Genomic DNA, 26,772 nt, shown 5'->3' on the forward strand with positions numbered 1-26,772 from the left:
TTAGGTTTATTTACTTTATTTTTTTCTGGTAGATTTTAAAATTTAAAGAAAGCTTTTAACACAAGTTTGGTCAAGGTCATGAGGAAATGAATATTCTCTCAGATTTTTAAACAATATTTCAAACACTGTGATTATGCACGTCAAAACCTTATACATGTCTAATGCATTTTTTCCCAGAGGATCCACTTCCAGAAGTTTGTCCTGTGGATGGAAAACATGCCCCAGCATGCTGACTGTGCCAGGAACACACTTCACGGGGAAGCAAGTACAGCAACGGGTCTGTGGCCCTGAAATTCACCAGTCTCCCCGTGGGCCCAGCACTGAAAGCAGCTGGCATGATGCTCTAGAAGGATACGGGAGGAGAGGGACCAAGAGTGGGTTCTGAGGGCCACTGGGAGGCAAGGAGACAGGAAGTGCTAAGGAGATGAGAATATATGGAGGAGGGGACAGAGCCAGAGGTCTGTTACTGGGTCCTGACTCTACAGCCATTGGTGAATTGTCTAATGAGGTCTTTTGACTGTTGATCCATTGGGAACTTATTTTCTTCTGACTAGAATGGCAGGACACGCATCTCTGACCAAACAGGTACCTGGGCCACAGAGATGTCTGTAGGTGTGAGAGTAGCAGGTGTGAGAGCCTGAGTGAGGAGAGCACTAGCATCAGAGACATAGAGCCAGATTACTGTGCAGTCCTAAGAACACAGACACTGGCCCACATGGATGACTTACCCATTAGAGTCTGGCTGCTTCTTTGTAAGTCAAAACTTAGAAGTGAGTTCTTTCAGAGTTGGACTTTTGGGGAAAGATGCCGTCAAAGATCCAGAGGGCAGGATATTATTGGGGGCCTTGTCCAGCAATCAGTGAAGTGATGCATATGGGAGCTTAATTCACATGGGGAGGGTAGATAAAGAAGAATTGTTGATGTGAATCCTGTCCCAGAATTTGCCAAGTCTTGCCCCATGTGTTACTAAGATGTCCCTGTGGAAATTAATTTCACCAATTTCATTTTGCTGTTCCTTCAGATTTCCTCTTGGAGAATTATGAGGCCATCTCTTTCAGCTACTGTTGGCTGCAGATGATATTCCAGGGTGAGTAGGGCAACATCATGAATTATTGCAAAACATAACCCAGTGACTATGTGGTTCACCTACCACAGTTGGGACCAGTAGAGTTCAACACACAAGGTAGTTTTCCCTCTGAAATCTGCACATCCCTGATTGAACAGCTGTAAAAGTCATTTAGCAGATGGCCGCCTGAAAAGGGGAAGACTTCTAGCCTCAGACTGAATAATAATGAAGCTTGGTGCCCTTTCCACACAACAGCTGAAGTGGGTTATCCTTCCCCTAGAAAAAGAGAAGAAAACATAACCCTGCAGATGAGGGTGGGAACAAGAAATGGGGCAGGGAATAAGAGAAGAGGTTCCTTATGCCTGAGTCATGAAAATAGAGAAGTGGAGTGGTGGGATTAACACATAAAGAGAAGAAACAAAAGAATCTGAAAATTCTGAAAAATGTGGCTGGGAGCTGTTTGAATTCACTGCTGGTACGAATCCAGGGAGGCTACCATGCATTACTTTGTCCTCGGTATTCCCTGACCTCCCCCTAGTGTCTGCAACCTGAACTGACTTGCCAAAATTCCAAGTACAAACCTTGGGTCCTTCACACACTGCCCAGCCGTGTACTATCCGATCCCAGAGCTCACACGATTCCCCTGCATCTCTGCCCTGATGTTTCTTCATGTCCGTATCTAATAGTGAAGAACTCACACTTACCTGTCAGGGTGGGAAGGGTAGAGCATGGAAGGCTTCCTGGAGGAGGAGACCATTGATCTATGGCTGGGTAAAGTGGATAAGCAAGATTTCCAAAGTCTGAGATGACAGGAAACAAAGGAAAAGATACGTGCGAAGGCTTCAGAAGTAGAGCCAGGCGTTGAAGAATGGACACAGATGTAGAAAGACATAACAGTAAGAGCAATGATTTCAGCGATTTCGCTGGGCCTTGAGAAATGGGCACGTTCCAGCAGGACACCTGGGGGGAACGGACAACCTCGCCGTCAATCATTGCAGGCCCACCAATCACGATGGCGGGGGGCGGGGCCGTAGGACGTCCGCGGCGCCCTAACACGTCACTAAGCTCGCGACCCTGGATTGTACAGCGCGGCTTCCGTGGACCGTTCCTCCGCGTGATGAGGGGACATGGCGGCTCCCTTTCCAGTGACCTCAAAAGTGTAAGTTTCATTGATTTCACTTCGTAGTGGGCTGTCCGCCGTGTGATTCGGAGAGAATCGGGTAGCTGGTGTGTCCGGGTACACTTTGACAGACGTGCGTCCCGGGCTCCTGGGCGGTTGGCGGAGAAGGCCTCCTGGCCGCGTTCGGCCGCAGTGCTGGGCTTTCTGTGCCAACGTGGTGAAACGTTCAGGACGTGTTCTCTGTTTAAACGCGGGTCTTGGACCGCCCCCTCCCCCAGGTCGTGGGCTTAACGCTTTGCGGTGTTTGCGGCGTAAAGGGTGGAGAGGGCTGGCGCGGCTGGCCGGGTCGGGGTGGGTGTGGGTCCGGCCCAGCGCGGTGGCCGTTGGGCGCCGCGAGCCGCTTTTGCCTTTCGCTGTCCGGGGTCGTTGGGTGGATGGCGTCGCCGGGGATTTGTTTGCGTCTTGGTCTTGGCCGTTTTCGCGAGATTGCTTACCAGCGACAGGCTGCCTTTGAGCGCGGTTTTGTGTTTCATTTAACCACACGGCTTTAAGGTTAATAACATCTGTTGGTTGAATTTCGGAATGGTCGTCTTCATGTGTTGCCTGAAAAAGAAAAAAATGATGAGAATTTCAAGGTGAAAATGAGTAAACAGGTGGCCTGGTCCTTAATCCTGTTCCTCGGTTCCCTGCGGGTGCTGCGGTTACAGACACGTTGACTTTGTTACAATGTCAGCTTTCAGAATAACGTGATCTTGACAGTTTCCCATCAAAGTTTGGATCTGACTTTTTGTTGTGGTTGGAAACTCTTGCAGCGGCAGGCAGCAGCAAGGTGGCCTGGATGGGACTGTGGGAAATAGACTTCCAGGCTGTGGACACTCAGCGGCTCAGATACGTCTTCCCCTAGAATGGCAACATGGATCGGAAGGTAATTTAAAGCATTTCTATCTATGAAAAAGGGTAAAGATGGGACCTGTGGACCACATGGGTGGTGGGAAATGGTGGCCTGCCAGAGCACGCCCACAGCTGCAGGGTGGACATTTATCTGGGAGGGATCCTGGAAACACAGGATACAATGAAAGTAATGCAAAGGTCAGTCCTCCTTCGGATGTTCACCCTGCCATGCGTTCTTGGCCATGTTTTTGCTTGCAGACTTGGCTGGGACCGCACATCCTGTTTGATCCACAGTCTGCAGTATCTGAGTCTAAAAGTTTCATAGCTCTTTCTCACTATCTTCTTTGAGCTTCAGTTTCCTGTTTCGCACAGCAGGATTCATACCATGGTGTCATGGATGTTGTGAGAATCAAGTGTGATGACCTCGGTTAAGGGCTTAGCCCACAGGTGGTGCTCAAGGAATCCCGACCCCATTTCCGGAGTCCACATATTGGAGCCGAACACGCTGGTGTTTGGTTCAACTCTCCTTCTTACCACTGCTTCCCACTCTTGTCCAAGCTCTTTAGCCTTTGGCATCTTATCATTGAAATGGTTGTTCCCTTTCTCAGGGCCAGCAGGCTACCTTAGAAGTTACTCAAGGATCTCCTCGGAAAGCACACCTCTTTAATCCAACTGTGAAGCAACAGGGACGCCCAGGACGCCAGGCTTTTCCTTCCTCTCAGCAACGTTCTGCTCTGATCAACTCGACACCTTACGTGGAGGCGGCTGTGGCTCAACACCTGCACCTGTGAGGACTTTGTAGCGCGTGAACCCTTGCAGGCAGAGGGTGCCTGTAGCCTGGCAGTGCCAGAAAGGTCTTCACTTCTTTCCTTTTCTGTATAAATCACTTCTTTTCTGTGTGGTGTTGAATTTATCGAATTCCGGTGAAGACATTTGGTCATTCGAAGGGGCGCTTGTAGCAGGGGGTGGGCGTTAAACAGAAACACGCACTGTTCTGAAGTGTTCTCAAAGAGGCTCGTAACCCTCAGGCTCAGCAGCTAACTCTGGTTCCTCTACTTCCTCTGCTTGCCTATTGGTACCAGTTTCAGCCAGAACCTGGCATCATAGAAGCTGAAGTTCAGCCACCCGAGTTCAAAGTGCACGTCTGTTAATTGAGGAGAAGTGAGAGTGCCTAGCCTCTTCCCAGCACATGGGCATCTCCTGCTCTTTTGGTTTATCCCTGTAATGGGTTAAATTACTTTAAATCCTTGGAAGATGGGGGTCATGGTTCATTTCTCACTCAGTGAAAAACTGAAACATATGCTCTTCAGGAGAGGCTTTATCCTGACCAGTGTTCTTTCACCAGGAGACATGACGGTGACCACACCTGGCTCATTTGCTAGTCAAAGCAGTTGTGAAACTTACCAGTAACCATGGCGCCTCCACTTCCTTCCACACAGATTTGTGCCCGCTGCCGTCTGCAGTCTTCCTGAGTCTTCTCATTGGAGGGCCTAAATGCATTTTTTTTCATTTTCATTTGCATTTGCATTTTGTAGCACCTCTATTGTGGTGCGGTTCCTGTACAGTAAAGTGCATGTATTTCAAATGTACAATGCGATGGGTCTTGCAAGATGTATCCACCAGAAATGAACTGTTTGGTGGGCGATTCTGCTGAGTACTAGCGCTGTAGGAAGCGGTCACAAGGCAGGGCATCCCTAACAGGCTTTTTCTGATTGGTGGCAACCTCAGGAATTGGGACCCTTGAGGAGGGAGGAGGTGATACTACTGAGACTCGAGCTGGATGGAAGCTGGCTGCTTAGTTCTTTGCCCGGGAGCGCATTCCTAGGCCTGCCTTGTCCTGAGGCGTGTGCTCCATCAGCATTTCCGCGCGTGTGGGAATGGTAATGTACTGTTGAGTTTTTAAGTGCGGTCTCCCCCGTCAGGCTCATGTTTGTCTTAACTATTCCTTCATGCCCCTTGTTTCTGTGGGTGACAGGAACAGAATGGGTAATAGTGGACACTCGAAGGCAAGGCCTTTTGAAATGAGGTGTCTTCCCTGTTGTACTGATTCCCTGTTACATGCAGACAGTAGTTGACTTGCGACAGCAGCAGGCATTTTGAGAGGCTCGTTAGCCCACTGGAAATGGTGGTGGTGGTGGTGGTAGCCATGATGGTGGCTGTGGCGGTGAGGGTGCTGATTAAGAAAAAAAGCCACAGCTGTCACTGGTAGAAAGCTGAATAGAATGGAGAACTGTCCTTAGTTCTTTTCATTGGTTTATTACCGAATCGTCTCAAACCCTGTGGTTTAAAGACTGGTAGGGTCTCTGTTTCCCAGAGAACAGTCATGGTGTGCAGAATGGATTTTGCCTTGGTAACAGAGCCAGCAAAACTGTATAGGGGGCATCATAGCCAGGTTTAACGGGTCCTGTATCTTGTGGTATTAATCACTAAGCTGCGAGAAGCCTTCTTACGTAACATTTTCTTGCGTGAGAAACCAGCGGTTACCCACACCTCCGTGTGCTCCCCCTTTCTGCTGAGCGTGGTTATCCCGAGGTCACACAGTGTGTTTTTGCAGTAGGAGCCACAAGTGGTCGTGATAATGTCATAAAAGTTGGGAGAATACATTTTGAACCAAATGGCTTTCATGGCTGAGTTGCCGGCCACCATGATTGTCGGTTCTTTTTGAGAGAAAATGACAGAGGGTAGAGGGCCAGACAAGGGCCGGAGCGTCCTGATCAGGAAAGATGGAATACCTAGAGGATAGGTCCTTCCTTCAGAGGCCTGCAGCCTGCAGGTGGGGAGAGGACCGGGGACAGCAGCACTGCAAAGAGCTGCTCGTAGAGATCGAGGGCAAGGGGCTGGGGTGTGAAAGTTATGAGAAGCATCGGCGTTCAAATAAGTGTCTTGTGCCCCTTCCGCATCCCTGGTACTGCCTGGGACCGGCACAGCACGGGGACCAGGGTGTCAGTGCACGTGGCTGAGTGCGCCACGAGAAGGCACGGCCTTGTGGCAAAGAGGAGACTTTCGTGCTGGGGGGCTGCTCCTGATTTTCTAGCATCCCTGAGGCTTTTGGACTTTGCTGCTAGGGAAGTTCTTGTGCTTGTGCCTCATGCTGTGCCCTGCCTTAGGCTGGGGAAAGTGGCTCAGGAAAGGTGGGCCTTCGCCCTCCTACGCTGGGGCCTAGCACGGTCCTCCGAGGGAGTCTCCTGAGAGGCACCTGCTGACGCTGATGTTGAACGTGGTGAATGATCCCACGTGGGTGAGCTGACCGCCCAGCGTCTCATGTTGTACTGAGCTGTGCTCCTCAGAGAGGCTAATGAGAGTGAGCTGCTGTTGCTGGTGTGTTCTGATACTCTGGCCAGACAGCTCTCCTGTCGACACTCCCGTGGCTCGGATGCCTTATTGAAGTCCTGCCCAGGGCACACACCGGCCACGGCTGCGTGGGGGGCGTGGGACGTGTTGGGTCCGGGGGAGGAAGTTGGCCGTGGCCGGTTGTCGGGCCTCGGTGCTGATCCGAAGGAGCTGAACAGAACCAGTCCCAGGCTGCAGGGCAGTGGCGAGTTGGGGGTCCTTAAGATTTCCACTTGCATGTGTGTGGATGCGGTTGGAGCGTGTCCGTGTTCGCTGTCTGCCCGCTTCCGCTGAGACACTCTGCACGTGGGTTGGAAGACAGGCCCCGGGGGAGGGTCCCGTCAGTGGACAGTGCATGAAGCCGGGGCGTTGGGATCCTCGGGGACAGGTGCGGATGAGCCTGGACGTCCAGGGACCTCCCGGGTCAGGTGTCCGGGCTGGAGGAGGGAGCCCTCCTATGCTTCTTGCTGAAGAGGGCACCCCCCCCCAGGCCGTGGCTGTCCCGTCCCCGGTTTATGTGCTGGGAAGCATTGCTGCTTGGTAGTCTGGCCCCTCTGCCATTTTGGTCTCCCTGTTGGGGTAGCTGACCCTCCCTCAAGGGGACCTTGTCTGCACTGTCAAGGAAGAGGCAGTGCTCAGCAGCAATGAGAATTCGTGCATTGTGCATGACACTGCGCTACCGGAGGGGTGGCAGGGGATGGGGGTTGCACTTTGAGGAGGGAGGGGTGCTGTGATTTCCCCGTTTCGGGCTCTTCATTTCTCTCGATTAGTGAAATCTGGGGCCGGCTTGTAAGTGGCCCCCAGGGATCTGAGGAGGCTCTGCGGGTATGAGAGTGACTGTGGGGAGGACAAGGGGCTTTGGTGTGAAAGTTGTGGTGGGGGTTGGTGGAGTCAGGGATGTGTCTCCTGTCCCGTTACCCCGTTCCTCCCACTACCTCTGGGTGTCCCCGGCTGTGATGGAGAAGATAGCACGGCCCACTGATGGGTGTGCAGTGAGAAAATGTGGGCCTCTTGCAAAGGTGAGACATTAAAATTGGGAGCAGGTCCTTATACGTCATTTTCCTAGTGACTCGTGGGCCTCTCCGCCAGGGGAAGGCTTTGCTGTGTCTGCCTCTCTCTGTGTGCTGTTTTATGTTGTTTATTGAATTTCCTACTGTTGCGTAATAACAGAATCTGAGGGAGCTCTGAGGAGGAACAGCCGTTGCTGAAACCCTCCTGAGACACTGTCTCCCGCACAGCCCCTCAGTGTTCCATCTTCCTTGATCTTCTCCTGCAGCTTTGTTGGCTCTTGGGCACTGGCTTTGATGGCCATCTCTCTCTCTGATTTTCAGGAGGGTGTAGCAGAGTTTCTGGCTTCAGCTGCTCAAGTTGTTCCCTGTTTACTTACCTCTCGCCCTGGACAGGCATCCTTTGCTGCCAGGTCCTTGAGGGAACATTCCTGGCTTGTAAAATTGGCAGGAGGCTTCTTTAGCTTTTCGAAAAGATTTGCATACATTGCAAAGAGGCAGAGAAAGAGCTGACAAGTTTTCCAAAGGAAACCCTCCCAGAAAAGGGAGGGATGAAAGCCTCCTCTCTTTTTCCGACAGGGATTAAGGAAACCTTGGTTTCTCCTCCTGCTCTGTGTTTGGGCTCCGCATCCTACCGTGACACACCAGGTCCCCTTGGCATCTGCCCCCTCCCCACAAGTGGGGCTTCCCGAGTCCTGGCCAGAGTCCGGCCTGTGCAGAGAACTTCTTTAAGTGGAAGTCGTGCCAAGGGTACCTTGAGGAAAAGGGACAAGTAGGAGCGAGTGTTCCCCCTCCGGCTTGCTTATGCATTTGTCAATGTCTGTGCCCTGATGGCGAGTTCTCTGTGATCAGTCCGAGGGAGGAATACAGCCACAAGCCTTGTTTTCCGATGGTTTCAGTCGATACACTGATGTGTCCAGTCTTGCCATTTGGAACTGCACTCTTCCTCTCATGTCCTCCCTCTCCTGAGTGTCCTGGAGGAAATAAATCCTCCCACGTGGCTGAGGAATTTGTAGAACACTTCTGTTTCTCCAATAAAATGTGTGTGTTGGAAAACTTCCCACTCGTAGATTTTGTTATTCGCAGTGACTGCGAGCGTGATGGGTGAAGACGCGTCTCTGTGTGTGCATGAAAGCGTGTGCCGGGGCGGGGCTCTGAGCTCTGTGGTCTGGGGCATTGGTGGCAGGGGGTTGGTGGCAGGGGGCGGGGTCTCCAGGCCAAGGCTGAAGTTCTCCCCTTGCTAAGGTAAGAAAGGGAGTAGGAGATCTGGCACCTTCCTTTGCGAAGTGATCCTTTTGGCCACCAGGTGAGAAGCACAAGTACGTGCCTGGAGGCTGTGGGCGTGGGGGGTACCTCCTGGTCCTGCTCAGGGTGAGGCGTAGGTGGGGTGGCCGGTACGCTTCTGCAGAACATCAGCCCCGAAGTCCTGAGGCGCGAACCTGGGAGCAGCGAGCACACAACACCGTGAACTCCTGGTCCAGTCTGCATCAGAACCCAAATCCCCTGAGTCTTAGGACTTCTTCACTGTGGCACACTCATTGCCTGTCTTTGAAAGGACAGAATCAAAAGATAACTCAATAGTAGATCCTTTTTGCTGTCGTTCATTGCTTAACCATATCAAAACTCTACCCACTCTCTGTAAAATTTCCAATATTAAACTTACATTTCATCCGTATAGGTGAGCATGGATTAAACATTTTATCCGTCAGCCTTTTAGTTGGCCATTTGATGCTGGAATCCTCATGCCAGGAGAACGTTAAGGTCCATTTTCATCTGCCTAATGACCCTTTGGCCTTGTGGTCATTAAAATCTTCTCCCTGGGGAAGAGAGGGCAAGACTGTGGTGGTGTGTTCTGACCGAAGACGTGCCCGCTGGGTGAGTGGGCTCGGGTCTCTCCCTGGGATTTCATGAAGCTGTTGGGCTGCAGGTGTCAGGAACTCAGATCTTGCCACCCAGCCTAGAGGGCCTCCTGCCTGAGGGCTTCCCCCGCATCTGGAGGTCAGAGAAGCCCTCCTGCTCTCCCGCTGCAGCTGGCATTGACTTCTTTCTGTCACTAGTACTACCCACTCCCGTGTTAAAGAACCAGATGCCCTTCAGGCTCTGAGCTCCTCGCACTCAGCTATGCAGATCCATGCCGACAGCCAGGTGAGATTTGGGGGTTACCCCTCACGTGTACTCTTAATGTAGGAGCGGCAAGTATTAAGTAACTAATGAGCGGGCAGGCTGTGTGTTTTCCATGAGAACTGGGAGTTTGGGCTCTGGGGAAGTCCTGAGGGCTGTGTGAGTAATTTCTTCCATTTTTTGAGGGCTTTGGATGGGCCAGGCTGTGTGTATCCCTCTCATAACCATTGTTGTGGGGATAAATGTGCTGATGAAAGGAAGTGTGTTTCAAGCACTGGACACTCTGACACTCAGAGTTAGGGATCTTGGTGCACAGGCACGTGGATGGAGCTGTATCCATGATGCCCAGCCCACGTGTGCACATAGAGAGCTTCGTTATTCCAGTGGTCAAGGGTCTAAGGCTCAGGCCTCTCCACACACCTCAGGGGGTCCCTTCCCCCTTCTGCTCTCTCCCTTTTCCTTGAAAGTGGCATCAACTTGGAGATGAGCTGGCAGGACTCAGGCAGCCTGGAGGAAGGAGGGACGGCCAGGGGCCCGCCCACTCTGAGGTCCTTTTCTGCTTTTTTCTCTGATTCCTTCCCCCACCCCAGGGAGGCCAAGACCTGAAAGGCATGGAGCTCCTTTCTGCCAAGACTTTGGGAGAGACTGATGATCACCCCCTGACGTTCCCGATGGTCCTCCAGGCACTGCAGGGATTTTGGTGAGGCCCCGAGCAAGGGCAGACTCAGGCTGGGAGGGCTGTGCTTGTCCAGGAAGCCCCCGGGGCAAAAGTCTCCTCCAGACACAGGGAGACGGACAGCAGGGCTGGTCCTCTCTGCCTTCCTCCTTCCTTCCCATTCTTTTTCTCTGTCTATCTATCACTCTGTCTCTGTGTCCATCTGTCTGTTTCCCATGGACACAGAGTGTGCTTCAGGCCTGGTCTCCAGCCAGAGAGGCACAGACGTGAAGGTCTGGTCCCTACTGTGAGGGCTCTAAGTTTCTCTACTGATCCAGTCAAGTAGTCTGGGTCAGCGTTGGGCCACCATGGCTCTTCCAAATGAAGGTCTACTCTTGGTGACTGTCCCAAGTCCCAGAACAAGACCCAAGACCGTTCCCAGGCCCTGGCCCAGCCCTGTGGTGGGGCAGCACGGAGCCCTCCTCATGAGGGGAAGGAGGAGGGGCAACCCTGACACTAACCATCCACAGGTAGGCCGAACTGCACCGTCCTACGCCAGACTGCCCTCCCTCCAGGAAGCAGGCACCCGTCACAGGTTCCCAGGGACACCCTCACACTGACCGGCCGACAGATGGGCCAAGGTCTTGACCAGGCAGTCGACAGAGGAAAGTTACAGATGCCCAGTGAGCATTCCAGATCACTTGCATGCAATGTTCTTCAAACCCATTCAGACAAAGGAAACTACAACACTAGTTTTCCTGAGAAGATTTACAGTGAAGGCTGACAACTCTAATATTCAGAATACAGGAAAACAGGCACTCTGATTCCATTCATGAGTGGGTGAAGAATGGTAGAAGTCTTTGGTAGGAGGTTTGTAAATATTGTATAAATGCAGAATGTGAATGACCCTTTTTGACATAATGCATTCACAGTATTAAGCAAACCCTTTAGGAACCAGGGGTCGGGTACAGCTCAGTGGTGGGGTGCACGCTAGGCATGTGCTAGGCGTGCACAAGGTCTTGGGTTCAGTCCCTGGTCCCTCCACTACAAAAAAAAAGGTTTAAAAATAAGTTAATTCATTTATTAAATGAAATTTTAAAACCGTTTGGAGTGTAAATAAATAAATAAATAAATAAAACTATTTCTCTATTTTGGGGGAAAAATTATGAAGTACATTTGCGAGGTATTAGCTTTTCTCTAGTAGATCTTAAAATTTAAAGAGAGTTCTGAGCATCCCATTTTGATAAGGTCCTGAAGAAGTGGATGTTCTCTCAGATGTTTTCTAGGCAACTGACAAAAATAGCTTTGCATTTCAGGCTGAGATCTCTGTCTACACTCTGAGTGCGGAGACAGCATGTAGCTCACCAGATAAGAGCTGGGTGTGTGAGGCCAATTTGCTAGCATTTGAATCCTGGCTTTGGTACCACCTAGCCACACGGCTTCAGAAAACGTACAGAATGTCTCTGAATCTCTCTTTCCTCATCTGTAAAACAGGGGCAGCAGTATCTACCTTCAAAGGCTCTGACAAGGATTAAATGAGTTAATATTCGCAAAACACTTCCACTGGGATCTGAAAGACACTGAACTGTGGGTTCAGCTTTATTATTATGACCATGACCTTGGGAGAATCACTTTATCACACTCAGCGAACACCTCCTTGAGCGCGGGGTCTTGGCCCTGCATTGTTGTGCGGAACATTTGCTGTCACTCACTGAACTCCTGCTCAGTGCTAGGTGTCTGGCTCTGCCCTGTTCACTGTTGACTCTGCTCCTACAACAGGCCTGCCAGGGGCTTCCCAGGAGTCTCGTTTCACACACTTGCTTAAGGGCATAAGGCTGAGAAGTGGGGGAATGTAGATTTTAACTCCAAAGGCCACGTTCTTTGCAGTTGATTATTCACAGTACAGGAATGGGAAAAGGAAGACAATGAAAGGTTATCTAAGGCTTGCGTAATGCTTTTGTGCTGCTGAAACAGAGATTTAGTTGAACGAAGGTTCGCTAGAGCTTCCTACCAGGTCTGTCTTGTGGGCAGCGGTTCCTGGAGACGCTAAATTTAATGCGGGCTGCAGCTGGGAGGTAGTCTGTGCTCACCGATACAGCTCTAAGTTCTGGTGTGGCACTCTTCGGGATTTGAGATCAGTTAGGGAACAAGAAGTGTATGACACATCAGACTTTTCTTCCCAATTCCTCCTGCTGCGACTATCACTTAACTGAATTTTGTTCCAATGGATTACATTTTTTGATTTTTAAAATATGTTTTTATTGAAGTATAGTCAGTTTACCATGTTGTGTCAATGTCTAGGGTATAGCACAATACTTCAGTCATATAGGAACATACATATATTCGTTTTCATATTTTCTTTCACCATAAGTTACTACAAGATATTGGATGCAGTTCCGTACGCTACACAGTATAAACTTGTTGTTTGTCTGTTGCAATAAATTATATCTATTCTTGTCACAACTCTCAGATTTTTAAAGGGTAATAAAAATAGTTACAAGTTTCTGGAAGACATTTCAACAATGAATATCAAAGTATTAGAATTGTCTAACACTTTTTGTCCCAGAGGATCCACTTCCAGAAGTTTGTACTGTGGATGGAAAACATGCCCCAGCATGCTGACCGTGCCAGGAACACACTTCACGGGGAAGCAAGTTCAGCAACGAGTCTGTGGCCCTGAAACTCACCAGTCTCCCCGTGGGCCCAGCACTGAAAGCAGCTGGCATGATGCTCTAGAAGGATACGGGAGGAGAGGGACCAAGAGTGGGTTCTGAGGGCCACTGGGAGGCAAGGAGACAGGAAGTGCTAAGGAGATGAGAATATATGGAGGAGGGGACAGAGCCAGAGGTCTGTTACTGGGTCCTGACTCTACAGCCAGTGGTGAATTGTCTAGTGAGGTCTTTGGACTGTTGATGCATTAGGAACTCTCCTTCTTCTGACCAGAATGACATCTCTGAGCAAACAGGTAAATGAGCCACAGAGATGCCTTTAGGTGTAGAAGGGGCAGGTGATGAGACCACTGGCACCAGGGTTCCGTAATCATCCTGGCACTGCAGAGACACAAAGAATCAAGCCATGACCTGCTGCATCTTACCTTCTGTACCCCGGACTCCTGCCTTCCGTCTCCCTTCTTGCTGTCGATCGGTAAGCACGCCCGCAAACTCTGAGCCTTCCTTGGGGTTCTGCTGGCCCTCTTCTCAGCCCATTCTGTATCCTGTATCAGGAGATCCCAGCCACTGCAGGACTCCCACATCAAACCTCCTGCAAGGACTGCCAGCTCTGGGTCTCTTCTTCTCTCACTTCCAGACCTCATTTCCACTGAACTACTATTCATCTTTATTTCCAATCTTATCGACACCTCAGACTTCTGGCAACGTGCACTGCTCATCTTTCCTTCTTTCTCCCCCCAAGCTGTTCTGCCCTTGTGTCTCTTCTCACTTGATGGCACCACCATCCAAACAGGCAATGGCACCATCAAACTTGCAGTAGCCCCTGACTCTCTGAGCGCCCGTTCTTCACCTAGCGGCCACTGCACGTACACTCCTTGCCACCTCACCCATGTTTTTCACTCAGTCTTCGGAGCTCCAGCATTCATTACCACCCTCCTGGATTCCAGCAACACCTTCTTATGACTAAATAGCCTCCCTTTCCCTGATGACCCTCTGTTCTGTTCTGCTCCGCACACTGACACCCAAATGATAGGCCTGAAAAGCGCATGGCATGTCTGGAGTCTACCAACCCAGGGTTCCTTGCTTTGGGCCTCGTGTCCCCTCATCTTTGGCCACTTACATCGTCACCTCTCTTCTCCAGTCAAGTCAGAGTATGCATTCTCCCGATTCGGCCACAGCCGTGATCTTGAACACTTCTGCTCCTGTGCTCTTCCCGATCCTTTAAACCGCCTCCTCTCTCCCCCCGGGGGGGGGGCGGGCACAGCAGCTCTCCTGAGACCCGCATTTCAGCCTGCTGCATGCTTTCCTGACAGACTGGCCTGGGGTAGTCAACCAAATCTTCAGGACCGCTTGCCAGTTCCTCTGTCAGAGCATCGCCCTCACTGTGCTTTCTGGCAAAACCAGTGAGTGGACAGGAGAGTTTACGGAATCCGCAAGGGGAAGTATTTCTGGGGAATCTCCCAGTGAAAAGTACTATTTCAGGATCTCCTTGTGTGCTTATTGAATCTTCGTATGTGTTGTGCTGTATACTGAGCTAGGTTGCACCAGGAAAAAATAAACTAGTCAGCTGATGAATTGGAAACTAGCGGCAAACGTTTGAGAATGAGACATAGACTCAAATAAGTTGTGCAAGACTTCATCCATCCATGAGCAGAGATGTTAGCATAGAGGACAGTAACAAAGTGTGGAATAAAGAATTGGCAAACTGGACAATGTGTTGTAAGACGTGGATTATGTGATATGAATGGTCAGCAGGAAAGGAATTCGAGAAAGCAAATTAGTGTCAGCTGGGACAGCATGGGGACGTCTCCAGAAAGGAGGTGACATTTGACCAGACGGACGCATGATGATAATAAGATGTCAGACTTGACTTGAAAGCTTCGTGTGTGCCAGTCCCTAGTGTAAATCCTTTGCAGTAACTCACTGAGCGTCACGGCAGCCTGGTGACATGGTTCTTACTGGTATCCTCACTCTGCTGATTAGGAAACGGAGACACAGAAAGCAATGAAGGATATTCAGCTGGTGAGAGGAATAGCTGTGATACGGACCAAGCAGCACACCTCAAGCCCTACGCTTAACCGCTATCCACAGTGCACGGTAGGTAAGGGGTAAGTGATTATTTTCTGCAGACAGGCCACGGTTGTGGAATGAAGTATGGATGAGTCCAGAATGAGCTGTGACCACTGATCGAGGAGACACTGGTGATCCAAGGCAGGACCCGTGTGATGTTGGTCATCGTATGCCGGGTATTAAGAGGGTTGAGCACGTATCCATCTGCTGAGGCCAGTCAGAGGGACAAGCTTCAAGGACCTGGCACATCCTGGGACAGGATTCACATCAAAAGCCCCAGTTTTCCTTCTCTCCCCTCCCCATAGGGACTAAGTTGCCTGATGCGCCACTTCACTGATTGCTGGACCAGGCCTGCAACAACTCTCCTGCCCTCTGGATCCTCGTCAGAGTCTTATCCCACAACCGCAGCTCTGGAAGAGCTCACCCAGGAGCTATCTCGGAACTTGCAAATGAGCAGCCAGACTCTAATGGAGAAGACACCCGTCTGGGCCAATGGCTGTGTCCTTAGCACTGCCCAATGTCTGGCTGCCTGTTTCCACTATGTTAGTTTCCTCACCCATAGGTTGGAACTACTTTTAATTTATTTGATTTTGCTCTTTCTTCCAAGTTCTGTTTGAAGACTATGACGCTATCTCTGACAGCTGCGGCTGAGTGTGATGTTTCCCGCGTATTAGTCAGAGGTATTCAAACAAACAGAGCCAATAAGAGATGTTTTCTATATACATATGTGTGTGTGAGTGTGTATATGTATATACACACACATATACATAGACACATACATATATACATATAAAGGAGATTTATCCTGAGGAAATTGGTTCATAGATTTACGGAGGCTACGTGCCACGATCTCCTGTCTGCAAGCGGTAATGTCAAGAAAGCCAGAGGGGTAATGCAGTCCAAGTCTGAAGTCCTGAGAACCAGGGGCGCTGATGGGGTGACTCCCAGTCCGAGAGCAGGAGAGGATGAGGAGAAATGTTCCACCTCAAGCAGTGACACAGGCGGAAAGGGGCCAAATCTTCCTTCCTCTCTCTCTTGTTCTGTTCAGGCCCTCAGTGGGTTGGATGATGCCTGCCCACCCACACTGGGGAAGGCCCTCTACTTTACTGAGTCACCAATGCAAATGCTAATCTCATCCAGAAACAGGCTCACAGATACAACCAGAAATAATGTTTAATCTGGGCATCCCATGACCAGTCAAGTTGACACACAAAAAAACAACCATCACGGTGGGCAGGGCAATGTCATGGACTACTGCGTGACCATGTGCACACAACGACGCCTCACAACCCGCCCCCCCCACCCCCACATATGACCTTTCCCGTGGGCAGGACAGTGCTGGCATTTGATCATCCTTCCGACGAGCCCTGGGCACTGTGACTGTGCAGGCCAACTGACATGACCCGGTGGCTGTGTGGTCTACCCACCTCACTGGAGTGGAGATGAGTTAAGCACCCAAGGTAGTCAGCCCTAGGGGAGTGGCAGCTTCTTGTCTGCAAGATTCACCAATGGAAGGCAGCTGCAGAAATCTCTCAGCAGACGGCCTCCTGGAAAGAAGGGGCTTCATCTCACTTTGCATGATCATGGAGCTTAGGGACCTTTGCTGCAGAGACATGAAGTCCCCGTATCTTTCTTCTATAGCAACAGGAGGAATAACTCTTTTTGGGCTAGGAGTGGGAAAGAGCTAGAGAACTGATTATGCCTGGGTCTTGAAGGGAGGGCAAGAGTTCCACAGACAGAAAGGTGGGAAACGATATAAAAATCCTGAAAAAGGTGGCTGGCAGTTCTTTGGATCCATCGCTAGGACCAATCCTGGGAGGCTGCCATGCATTACTTTGTCCTCGGTATTCCCTGACCTCCCCCTAGTGTCTGCAACCTGAACTGACTTGCCAAAATTCCAAGTACAAACCTTGGGTCCTTCACACACTGCCCAGCCCTGTACTATCCGATCCCAGAGCTCGCACGATTCCCCTGCATCTCTGCCCTGATGTTTCTTCATGTCCGTATCTAATAGTGAAGAACTCACACTTACCTGTCAGGGTGGAAAGGGTAGAGCATGGAAGGTTTCCTGGAGGAGGAGACCATTGATCTAGGGCTGGGTAAAGTGGATAAGCAAGATTTCCAAAGTCTGAGATGACAGGAAACAAAGGAAAAGATACGTGCCAAGGCTTCAGAAGTAGACCCAGGCGTTGAAGAATGGACACAGATGTAGAAAGACATAACAGTAAGAGCAATGATTTCAGCGATTTCGCTGGGCCTTGAGAAATGGGCACGTTCCTGCAGGACACCTGGGGGGAACGGACAACCTCGCCGTCAATCATTGCAGGCCCACCAATGACGATGTCGGGGGCGGGGCCGTAGGACGTCCACGACGCCTTACCACGTAACCGCGCTCGCGACCCTGGATTGTACAGCGCGGCTTCCGTGGACCGTTCCTCCGCGTGATGAGGGGACATGGCGGCTCCCTTTCCAGTGACCTCAAAAGTGTAAGTTTCATTGATTTCACTTCGTAGTGGGCTGTCCGCCGTGTGATTCGGAGAGAATCGGGTAGCTGGTGTGTCCGGGTACACTTTGACAGACGTGCGTCCCGGGCTCCTGGGCGGTTGGCGGAGAAGGCCTCCTGGCCGCGTTCGGCCGCAGTGCTGGGCTTTCTGTGCCAACGTGGTGAAACGTTCAGGACGTGTTCTCTGTTTAAACGCGGGTCTTGGACCGCCCCCTCCCCCAGGTCGTGGGCTTAACGCTTTGCGGTGTTTGCGGCGTAAAGGGTGGAGAGGGCTGGCGCGGCTGGCCGGGTCGGGGTGGGTGTGGGTCCGGCCCAGCGCGGTGGCCGTTGGGCGCCGCGAGCCGCTTTTGCCTTTCGCTGTCTGGGGTCGTTGGGTGGATGGCGTCGCCGGGGATTTGTTTGCGTCTTGGTCTTGGCCGTTTTCGCGAGATTGCTTACCAGTGACAGGCTGCCTTTGAGCGCGGTTTTGTGTTTCATTTAACCACACGGCTTTAAGGTTAATAACATCTGTTGGTTGAATTTCGGAATGGTCGTCTTCATGTGTTGCCTGAAAAAGAAAAAAATGATGAGAATTTCAAGGTGAAAATGAGTAAACAGGTGGCCTGGTCCTTAATCCTGTTCCTCGGTTCCCTGCGGGTGCTGCGGTTACAGACACGTTGACTTTGTTACAATGTCAGCTTTCAGAATAACGTGATCTTGACAGTTTCCCATCGAAGTTTGGATCTGACTTTTTGTTGTGGTTGGAAACTCTTGCAGCGGCAGGCAGCAGCAAGGTGGCCTGGATGGGACTGTGGGAAATAGACTTCCAGGCTGTGGACACTCAGCGGCTCAGATACGTCTTCCCCTAGAATGGCAACATGGATCGGAAGGTAATTTAAAGCATTTCTATCTATGAAAAAGGGTAAAGATGGGACCTGTGGACCACATGGGTGGTGGGAAATGGTGGCCTGCCAGAGCACGCCCACAGCTGCAGGGTGGACATTTATCTGGGAGGGATCCTGGAAACACAGGATACAATGAAAGTAATGCAAAGGTCAGTCCTCCTTCGGATGTTCACCCTGCCATGCGTTCTTGGCCATGTCTTTGCTTGCAGACTTGGCTGGGACCGCACATCCTGTTTGATCCACAGTCTGCAGTATCTGAGTCTAAAAGTTTCATAGCTCTTTCTCACTATCTTCTTTGAGCTTCAGTTTCCTGTTTCGCACAGCAGGATTCATACCATGGTGTCATGGATGTTGTGAGAATCAAGTGTGATGACCTCGGTTAAGGGCTTAGCCCACAGGTGGTGCTCAAGGAATCCCGACCCCATTTCCGGAGTCCACATATTGGAGCCGAACACGCTGGTGTTTGGTTCAACTCTCCTTCTTACCACTGCTTCCCACTCTTGTCCAAGCTCTTTAGCCTTTGGCATCTTATCATTGAAATGGTTGTTCCCTTTCTCAGGGCCAGCAGGCTACCTTAGAAGTTACTCAAGGATCTCCTCGGAAAGCACACCTCTTTAATCCAACTGTGAAGCAACAGGGACGCCCAGGACGCCAGGCTTTTCCTTCCTCTCAGCAACGTTCTGCTCTGATCAACTCGACACCTTACGTGGAGGCGGCTGTGGCTCAACACCTGCACCTGTGAGGACTTTGTAGCGCGTGAACCCTTGCAGGCAGAGGGTGCCTGTAGGCTGGCAGTGCCAGAAAGGTCTTCACTTCTTTCCTTTTCTGTATAAATCACTTCTTTTCTGTGTGGTGTTGAATTTATCGAATTCCGGTGAAGACATTTGGTCATTCGAAGGGGCGCTTGTAGCAGGGGGTGGGCGTTAAACAGAAACACGCACTGTTCTGAAGTGTTCTCAAAGAGGCTCGTAACCCTCAGGCTCAGCAGCTAACTCTGGTTCCTCTACTTCCTCTGCTTGCCTATTGGTACCAGTTTCAGCCAGAACCTGGCATCATAGAAGCTGAAGTTCAGCCACCCGAGTTCAAAGTGCACGTCTGTTTATTGAGGAGAAGTGAGAGTGCCTAGCCTCTTCCCAGCACATGGGCATCTCCTGCTCTTTTGGTTTATCCCTGTAATGGGTTAAATTACTTTAAATCCTTGGAAGATGGGGGTCATGGTTCATTTCTCACTCAGTGAAAAACTGAAACATATGCTCTTCAGGAGAGGCTTTATCCTGACCAGTGTTCCTTCACCAGGAGACATGACGGTGACCACACCTGGCTCATTTGCTAGTCAAAGCAGTTGTGAAACTTACCAGTAACCATGGCGCCTCCACTTCCTTCCACACAGATTTGTGCCCGCTGCCGTCTGCAGTCTTCCTGAGTCTTCTCATTGGAGGGCCTAAATGCATTTTTTTCATTTTCATTTTCATTTGCATTTTGTAGCACCTCTATTGTGGTGCGGTTCCTGTACAGTAAAGTGCACGTATTTCAAGTGTACAATGCGATGGGTCTTGCAAGATGTATCCACCAGAAATGAACTGTTTGGTGGGCGATTCTGCTGAGTACTAGCGCTGTAGGAAGCGGTCACAAGGCAGGGCATCCCTAACAGGCTTTTTCTGATTGGTGGCAACCTCAGGAATTGGGACCCTTGAGGAGGGAGGAGGTGATACTACTGAGACTTGAGCTGGATGGAAGCTGGCTGCTTAGTTCTTTGCCCGGGAGCGCATTCCTAGGCCTGCCTTGTCCTGAGGCGTGTGCTCCATCAGCGTTTCCGCGCGTGTGGGAATGGTAACGTACTGTTGAGTTTTTAAGTGCGGTCTCCCCCGTCAGGCTCATGTTTGTCTTAACTATTCCTTCATGCCCCTTGTTTCTGTGGGTGACAGGAACAGAATGGGTAATAGTGGACACTCGAAGGCAAGGCCTTTTGAAATGAGGTGTCTTCCCTGTTGTACTGATTCCCTGTTACATGCAGACAGTAGTTGACTTGCGACAGCAGCAGGCATTTTGAGAGGCTCGTTAGCCCACTGGAAATGGTGGTGGTGGTGGTGGTAGCCATGATGGTGGCTGTGGCGGTGAGGGTGCTGATTAAGAAAAAAAGCCACAGCTGTCACTGGTAGAAAGCTGAATAGAATGGAGAACTGTCCTTAGTTCTTTTCATTGGTTTATTACCGAATCGTCTCAAAGCCTGTGGTTTAAGGACTGGTAGGGTCTCTGTTTCCCAGAGAACAGTCATGGTGTGCAGAATGGATTTTGCCTTGGTAACAGAGCCAGCAAAACTGTATAGGGGGCATCACAGCCAGGTTTAACGGGTCCTGTATCTTGTGGTATTAATCACTAAGCTGCGAGAAGCCTTCTTACGTAACATTTTCTTGCGTGAGAAACCAGCGGTTACCCACACCTCCGTGTGCTCCCCCTTTCTGCTGAGCGTGGTTATCCCGAGGTCACACAGTGTGTTTTTGCAGTAGGAGCCACAAGTGGTCGTGATAATGTCATAAAAGTTGGGAGAATACATTTTGAACCAAATGGCTTTCATGGCTGAGTTGCCGGCCACCATGATTGTCGGTTCTTTTTGAGAGAAAATGACAGAGGGTAGAGGGCCAGACAAGGGCCGGAGCGTCCTGATCAGGAAAGATGGAATACCTAGAGGATAGGTCCTTCCTTCAGAGGCCTGCAGCCTGCAGGTGGGGAGAGGACCGGGGACAGCAGCACTGCAAAGAGCTGCTCGTAGAGATCGAGGGCAAGGGGCTGGGGTGTGAAAGTTATGAGAAGCATCGGCGTTCAAATAAGTGTCTTGTGCCCCTTCCGCATCCCTGGTACTGCCTGGGACCGGCACAGCACGGGGACCAGGGTGTCAGTGCACGTGGCTGAGTGCGCCACGAGAAGGCACGGCCTTGTGGCAAAGAGGAGACTTTCGTGCTGGGGGGCTGCTCCTGATTTTCTAGCATCCCTGAGGCTTTTGGACTTTGCTGCTAGGGAAGTTCTTGTGCTTGTGCCTCATGCTGTGCCCTGCCTTAGGCTGGGGAAAGTGGCTCAGGAAAGGTGGGCCTTCGCCCTCCTACGCTGGGGCCTAGCACGGTCCTCCGAGGGAGTCTCCTGAGAGGCAGCTGCTGACGCTGATGTTGAACGTGGTGAATGATCCCACGTGGGCGAGCTGACCGCCCAGCGTCTCATGTTGTACTGAGCTGTGCTCCTCAGAGAGGCTAATGAGAGTGAGCTGCTGTTGCTGGTGTGTTCTGATACTCTGGCCAGACAGCTCTCCTGTCGACACTCCCGTGGCTCGGATGCCTTGTTGAAGTCCTGCCCAGGGCACACACCGGCCACGGCTGCGTGGGGGGCGTGGGACGTGTTGGGTCCGGGGGAAGAAGTTGGCCGTGGCCGGTTGTCGGGCTTCGGTGCTGATCTGAAGGAGCTGAACAGAACCAGTCCCAGGCTGCAGGGCAGTGGCGAGTTGGGGGTCCTTAAGATTTCCACTTGCATGTGTGTGGACGCGGTTGGAGCGTGTCCGTGTTCGCTGTCTGCCCGCTTCCGCTGAGACACTCTGCACGTGGGTTGGAAGACAGGCCCCCCGGGGGGGGGGGTCCCGTCAGTGGACAGTGCATGAAGCCGGGGCGTTGGGATCCTCGGGGACAGGTGCGGATGAGCCTGGATGTCCAGGGACCTCCCGGGTCAGGTGTCCGGGCTGGAGGAGGGAGCCCTCCTATGCTTCTTGCTGAAGAGGGCACCCCCCCCCCCAGGCCGTGGCTGTCCCGTCCCTGGTTTATGTGCTGAGAAGCATTGCTGCTTGGTGGTCTGGCCCCTCTGCCATTTTGGTCTCCCTGTTGGGGTAGCTGACCCTCCCTCAAGGGGACCTTGTCTGCACTGTCAAGGAAGAGGCAGTGCTCAGCAGCAATGAGAATTCGTGCATTGTGCGTGACACTGCGCTACCGGAGGGGTGGCAGGGGATGGGGGTTGCACTTTGAGGAGGGAGGGGTGCTGTGATTTCCCCGTTTCGGGCTTTTGATGTCTCTCGATTTGAGAAATCTGGGGCCGGCATGTAAGTGGTCCCCAGGGATCTGAGGAGGCTCTGCGGGTATGAGAGAGACCGTGGGGAGGACAAGGGGCTTTGGTGTGAAAGTTGTGGTGGGTGTTGGTGAAGTCAGGGATATGTCTCCTGTCCCCTTACCCTGTTCCTCCCACTACCTCTGGGTGTCCCCGGCTGTGATGGAGAAGATAGCACGGCCCACTGATGGGTGTGCAGTGAGAAAATGTGGGCCTCTTGCAAAGGTGAGACATTAAAATTGGGAGCAGGTCCTTATACGTCATTTTCCTAGTGACTCGTGGGCCTCTCCGCCAGGGGAAGGCTTTGCTGTGTCTGCCTCTCTCTGTGTGCTGTTTTATGTTGTTTATTGAATTTCCTACTGTTGCGTAATAACAGAATCTGAGGGAGCTCTGAGGAGGAACAGCCGTTGCTGGAACCCTCCTGAGACACTGTCTCCCGCACAGCCCCTCAGCGTTCCATCTTCCTTGATCTTCTCCTGCAGCTTTGTTGGCTCTTGGGCACTGGCTTTGATGGCCATCTCTCTCTCTGATTTTCAGGAGGGTGTAGCAGAGTTTCTGGCTTCAGCTGCTCAAGTTGTTCCCTGTTTACTTACCTCTCGCCCTGGACAGGCATCCTTTGCTGCCAGTTCCTTGAGGGAACATTCCTGGCTTGTAAAATTGGCAGGAGGCTTCTTTAGCTTTTCGAAAAGATTTGCATACATTGCAAAGAGGCAGAGAAAGAGCTGACAAGTTTTCCAAAGGAAACCCTCCCAGAAAAGGGAGGGATGAAAGCCTCCTCTCTTTTTCCGACAGGGATTAAGGAAACCTTGGTTTCTCCTCCTGCTCTGTGTTTGGGCTCCGCATCCTACCGTGACACACCAGGTCCCCTTGGCATCTGCCCCCTCCCCACAAGTGGGGCTTCCCGAGTCCTGGCCAGAGTCCGGCCTGTGCAGAGAACTTCTTTAAGTGGAAGTCGTGCCAAGGGTACCTTGAGGAAAAGGGACAAGTAGGAGCGAGTGTTCCCCCTCCGGCTTGCTTATGCGTTTGTCAGTGTCTGTGCCCTGATGGCGAGTTCTCTGTGATCAGTCCGAGGGAGGAATACAGCCACAAGCCTTGTTTTCCGATGGTTTCAGTCGATACACTGATGTGTCCAGTCTTGCCAGTTGGAACTGCACTCTTCCTCTCATGTCCTCCCTCTCCTGAGTGTCCTGGAGGAAATAAATCCTCCCACGTGGCTGAGGAATTTGTAGAACACTTCTGTTTCTCCAATAAAATGTGTGTGTTGGAAAACTTCCCACTCGTAGATTTTGTTATTCGCAGTGACTGCGAGCGTGATGGGTGAAGACGCGTCTCTGTGTGTGCCTGAAAGCGTGTGCCGGGGCGGGGCTCTGAGCTCTGTGGTCTGGGGCATTGGTGGCAGGGGGTTGGTGGCAGGGGGTTGGTGGCAGGGGGGCTGGGTCTCCAGGCCAAGGCTGAAGTTCTCCCCTTGCTAAGGTAAGAAAGGGAGTAGGTGATCTGGCACCTTCCTTTGCGAAGTGATCCTTTTGGCCACCAGGTGAGAAGCACAAGTACGTGCCTGGAGGCTGTGGGCGTGGGGGGCACCTCCTGGTCCTGCTCAGGGTGAGGCGTAGGTGGGGTGGCCGGTACGCTTCTGCAGAACATCAGCCCCGAAGTCCTGAGGCGCGAACCTGGGAGCAGTGAGCACACAGTTTTAACTCCTGGTGCTATCTCTTTGGAATGCAATTCTGTTGCTTCTGAAGTGTTTCTCACTGTCCCACACTACCTTGTTTTATCAAATCTTAGTAAAGGCAGAATCCAGAAATGCAGGTCAGTGAAAGGGTATTTGTGACATTGTCCCTTAAAAATATCAATATATTTTCCATCACTTGTATAAAATTTCCAATTAACCAAAATTCCAAGTCTTCAGTACAGCTTACCATGGCTTAAACATTCATCAAATCCCTTATTCTTGTGGCTGTGAAGCATCTGCCCAGGAAAGGAGGGGAAGACTGTCATAGTCTGTCCTGACTGAAGATGTGCCCAGTGGGTCGGTTGTCACGGGTTTCTCCCTGGGATTTCATTAAGCTCTTGGGCTGCTCTATTCATGCTAATCAGTCTAGAGACCCTAAGCTGCAAAGTCTCTCATCCTGCCTGAGGGCTTCCCCAGGATGCAGAGGTCAGAGAAGCGCTTGTGTTCTATCGCAGCTGGAATTGATTTCCATACTGGCTCCTGCCCTCTATGTTCCAGGACGGGTAGCCCATTAAGCTGCTCCCATCCACCTATGCTCATCCACACCTGTGCCCAGTATAATGTCTTCATAACATGTGCCCCTGTCACCAGGGATCCTCAGAAATGCTGTTTCAGGTGGTGACTCCATTTCAACACCAACAGTCACTGGTGGCCACAGAAGGCATTCTCAAGCTTTGATGGGAACCCAGCGATGGAGGTCTGTCACAGTTCAGAGGAGGCTTCCAATGCCCAGACGGTTTCCCAGCTCCAGTTCCATCAGTCATCCATTATCGTCACAATGCCTAAGAGCTATGACAACTTCAGACTGCAGTTTGGGGGCATCATGTACATGACTGGGGACACTAGTTGCTTGACGGGGAACACAGCTGCTTGCCATCTGGATTAACTTTCAAAGAGATGGTTTAGACCCAGCCTAATTTCTGTTTAAGCAACAAGACAGGTTAAGGGAGCTTGGAAACAGCTTTGCTTACATGGGGCACTACCCTCAGAGAGAAAACCCAAGCAAGGGATGCAGGACATGAGTCCTGCCCAAGGTCAGTCAGAGCAAATTTGAGAAGAAGGGAACATATCTTTAGAGCCTCACTGCCTGTCCTTTAGGGACCTCCTTCCCTTCCCCTCTTCTCCCCTCCCTCTTCTTCATCCTCCTCTCCTTCCCCAACAAGGTATCTGGATACAGAGGGAATTTATATAAGATGTTTGCAGAGAAAGGACGCACCTGTCCCTTTGCTCTCTCATGGTCTTTGGACTTCGGACGTTGGCCATTCCATAACTAACCTGGGCTGACTGTAGGCACACACCAGCCATGCTGGTGTCTGTACTTGCTGATGTGGCTTCCAGTAAGGAGATATGTGAGTTCGTCACCAGTTGTGGGTTCTGGCCAGCAGAAGTCCCACCGACACGGAATGAATTACTCAAGACTCTGTGGAAAAGTCAAGAGAGCGAGAGGGAGTCGGGAGCCAACTCCACGAGCCTCTCAAATCTCTCATGTTTATTGAGTACAGTCAAAGGAGGAATGCAGGAATTTAGGGAGGGACAGGGTGGGATCACAATGAGTACAAAGGCTTTGCTTATTGTTGGTGTTTGGCTCAAGGTCAGAAGACCCTTTTTGGTGAATCATGTTCATGTTGAGCCTTTCAGCTTATCAGGGAGGAATGTTTGAGAATCAGCTGCATAACAACTTGGACTCAGGCGGCTGTGCCTGCCTTAGGTTGCCCTCTCAGGGGACCTTCCCCGTCATTGGCTCACCAGCCTTCTCACCTCTGAGTCTGCAGCTTTTTATAACTTGTTTACCATTCCAGCCCAAGGCTGTTTTGGGGGTAGAAGACTATCTAACAGCAGGTCCGCCCAGTGTTTATAGCCGAGGGCCTGGGTCATTGCTAAAACCTCAACTATGCAAGCAAGGCGGTTACTAAACACATCTTCTTTAAGGAGATAAGTGGCTGGGGTCTGTTACAATTTGTTAACCCAATCATTGGCTCCCACATATCCCCCTTTTTTGTTTTGATTAAAAGGGATCATTCTTGATTTCAGAAGGGACATCATCACCTGGCACTCCTGATTTGAAGAGGCACGGAGGGAGTAAATTACCTTGCAGACTGTAAGAAAAACACAAGCGATTACTTTACAAAATCCAACAATAACCCAGATGCAGAGGTTGAGGCCATTAAACCAGTTGGTAGGGTTAAGCCATTTTATATTATGTAATTCCTGTCCCATATTTGTTTGAGTCTCCTTTTGAATGTAAATGAGTTGCTGATGCAGCTGGGCAAAAAGAGTATCAACATTATTTTGTAAATCAGAAGAAAAGACTCCTTGCAGTTGTTTTTCAATAACGTCCCAAGAATACTGGGAGTGGTTATATTTAAGAGGAGTAACAAGTATCTTATCATGTTGCCAATCACACTGCAGGGGCTGGCGATCGACAATGGCTTGTTGTTGGTCACCAAGCCATTCCAAAGCAGCTTCCAAGGCCTGAAGCCAACACATAATTCAATCATCAATTTGAGTCTGAGTTATCATAGCCTGAGTAACATTAGTCATAACATGATTAACAACCTGAGCGGTATGGATTGATTTAGTAAGGGACACCGTTGCTACTGAAGCAGTGGCAAGAGTAAAAGCTGAGATGATAAAAGCAATCAGCTAA

General features: G+C 50.9%; 3 long non-coding RNA genes across 4 annotated transcripts; 2 read left to right on the top strand and 1 right to left on the bottom strand.

Moving 5' to 3' along the window:
* Positions 1–262: 262 nt before the first annotated feature.
* On the top strand, positions 263–8,470 carry LOC106730980. Of its 2 annotated transcripts, none has more exons than XR_004317929.1 (5): positions 263–277; positions 1,022–1,087; positions 2,065–2,225; positions 2,999–3,111; positions 3,686–8,470. It is a non-coding gene; the product is annotated as an uncharacterized LOC106730980 (long non-coding RNA). The 2 variants fall into 2 exon arrangements; XR_004317930.1 differs by having other exon boundaries at positions 2,154–2,225.
* Positions 8,471–8,561: 91 nt separating this feature from the next.
* Positions 8,562–17,295, bottom strand: LOC116661969. The gene is made up of 3 exons (XR_004317931.1): positions 16,962–17,295; positions 9,078–9,231; positions 8,562–8,960 (listed from the first exon to the last, which is right to left on the bottom strand). It is a non-coding gene; the product is annotated as an uncharacterized LOC116661969 (long non-coding RNA).
* A 6-nt stretch (positions 17,296–17,301) lies between these two features.
* Positions 17,302–23,668, top strand: LOC116661970. The gene is made up of 3 exons (XR_004317932.1): positions 17,302–17,415; positions 18,189–18,301; positions 18,876–23,668. It is a non-coding gene; the product is annotated as an uncharacterized LOC116661970 (long non-coding RNA).
* The last annotated feature ends 3,104 nt before the right edge of the window (positions 23,669–26,772 follow it).

Source organism: Camelus ferus, chromosome X (assembly GCF_009834535.1).
Source record: "Camelus ferus isolate YT-003-E chromosome X, BCGSAC_Cfer_1.0, whole genome shotgun sequence".
In the NCBI taxonomy this organism is placed as follows: Eukaryota; Metazoa; Chordata; class Mammalia; order Artiodactyla; family Camelidae; genus Camelus; species Camelus ferus.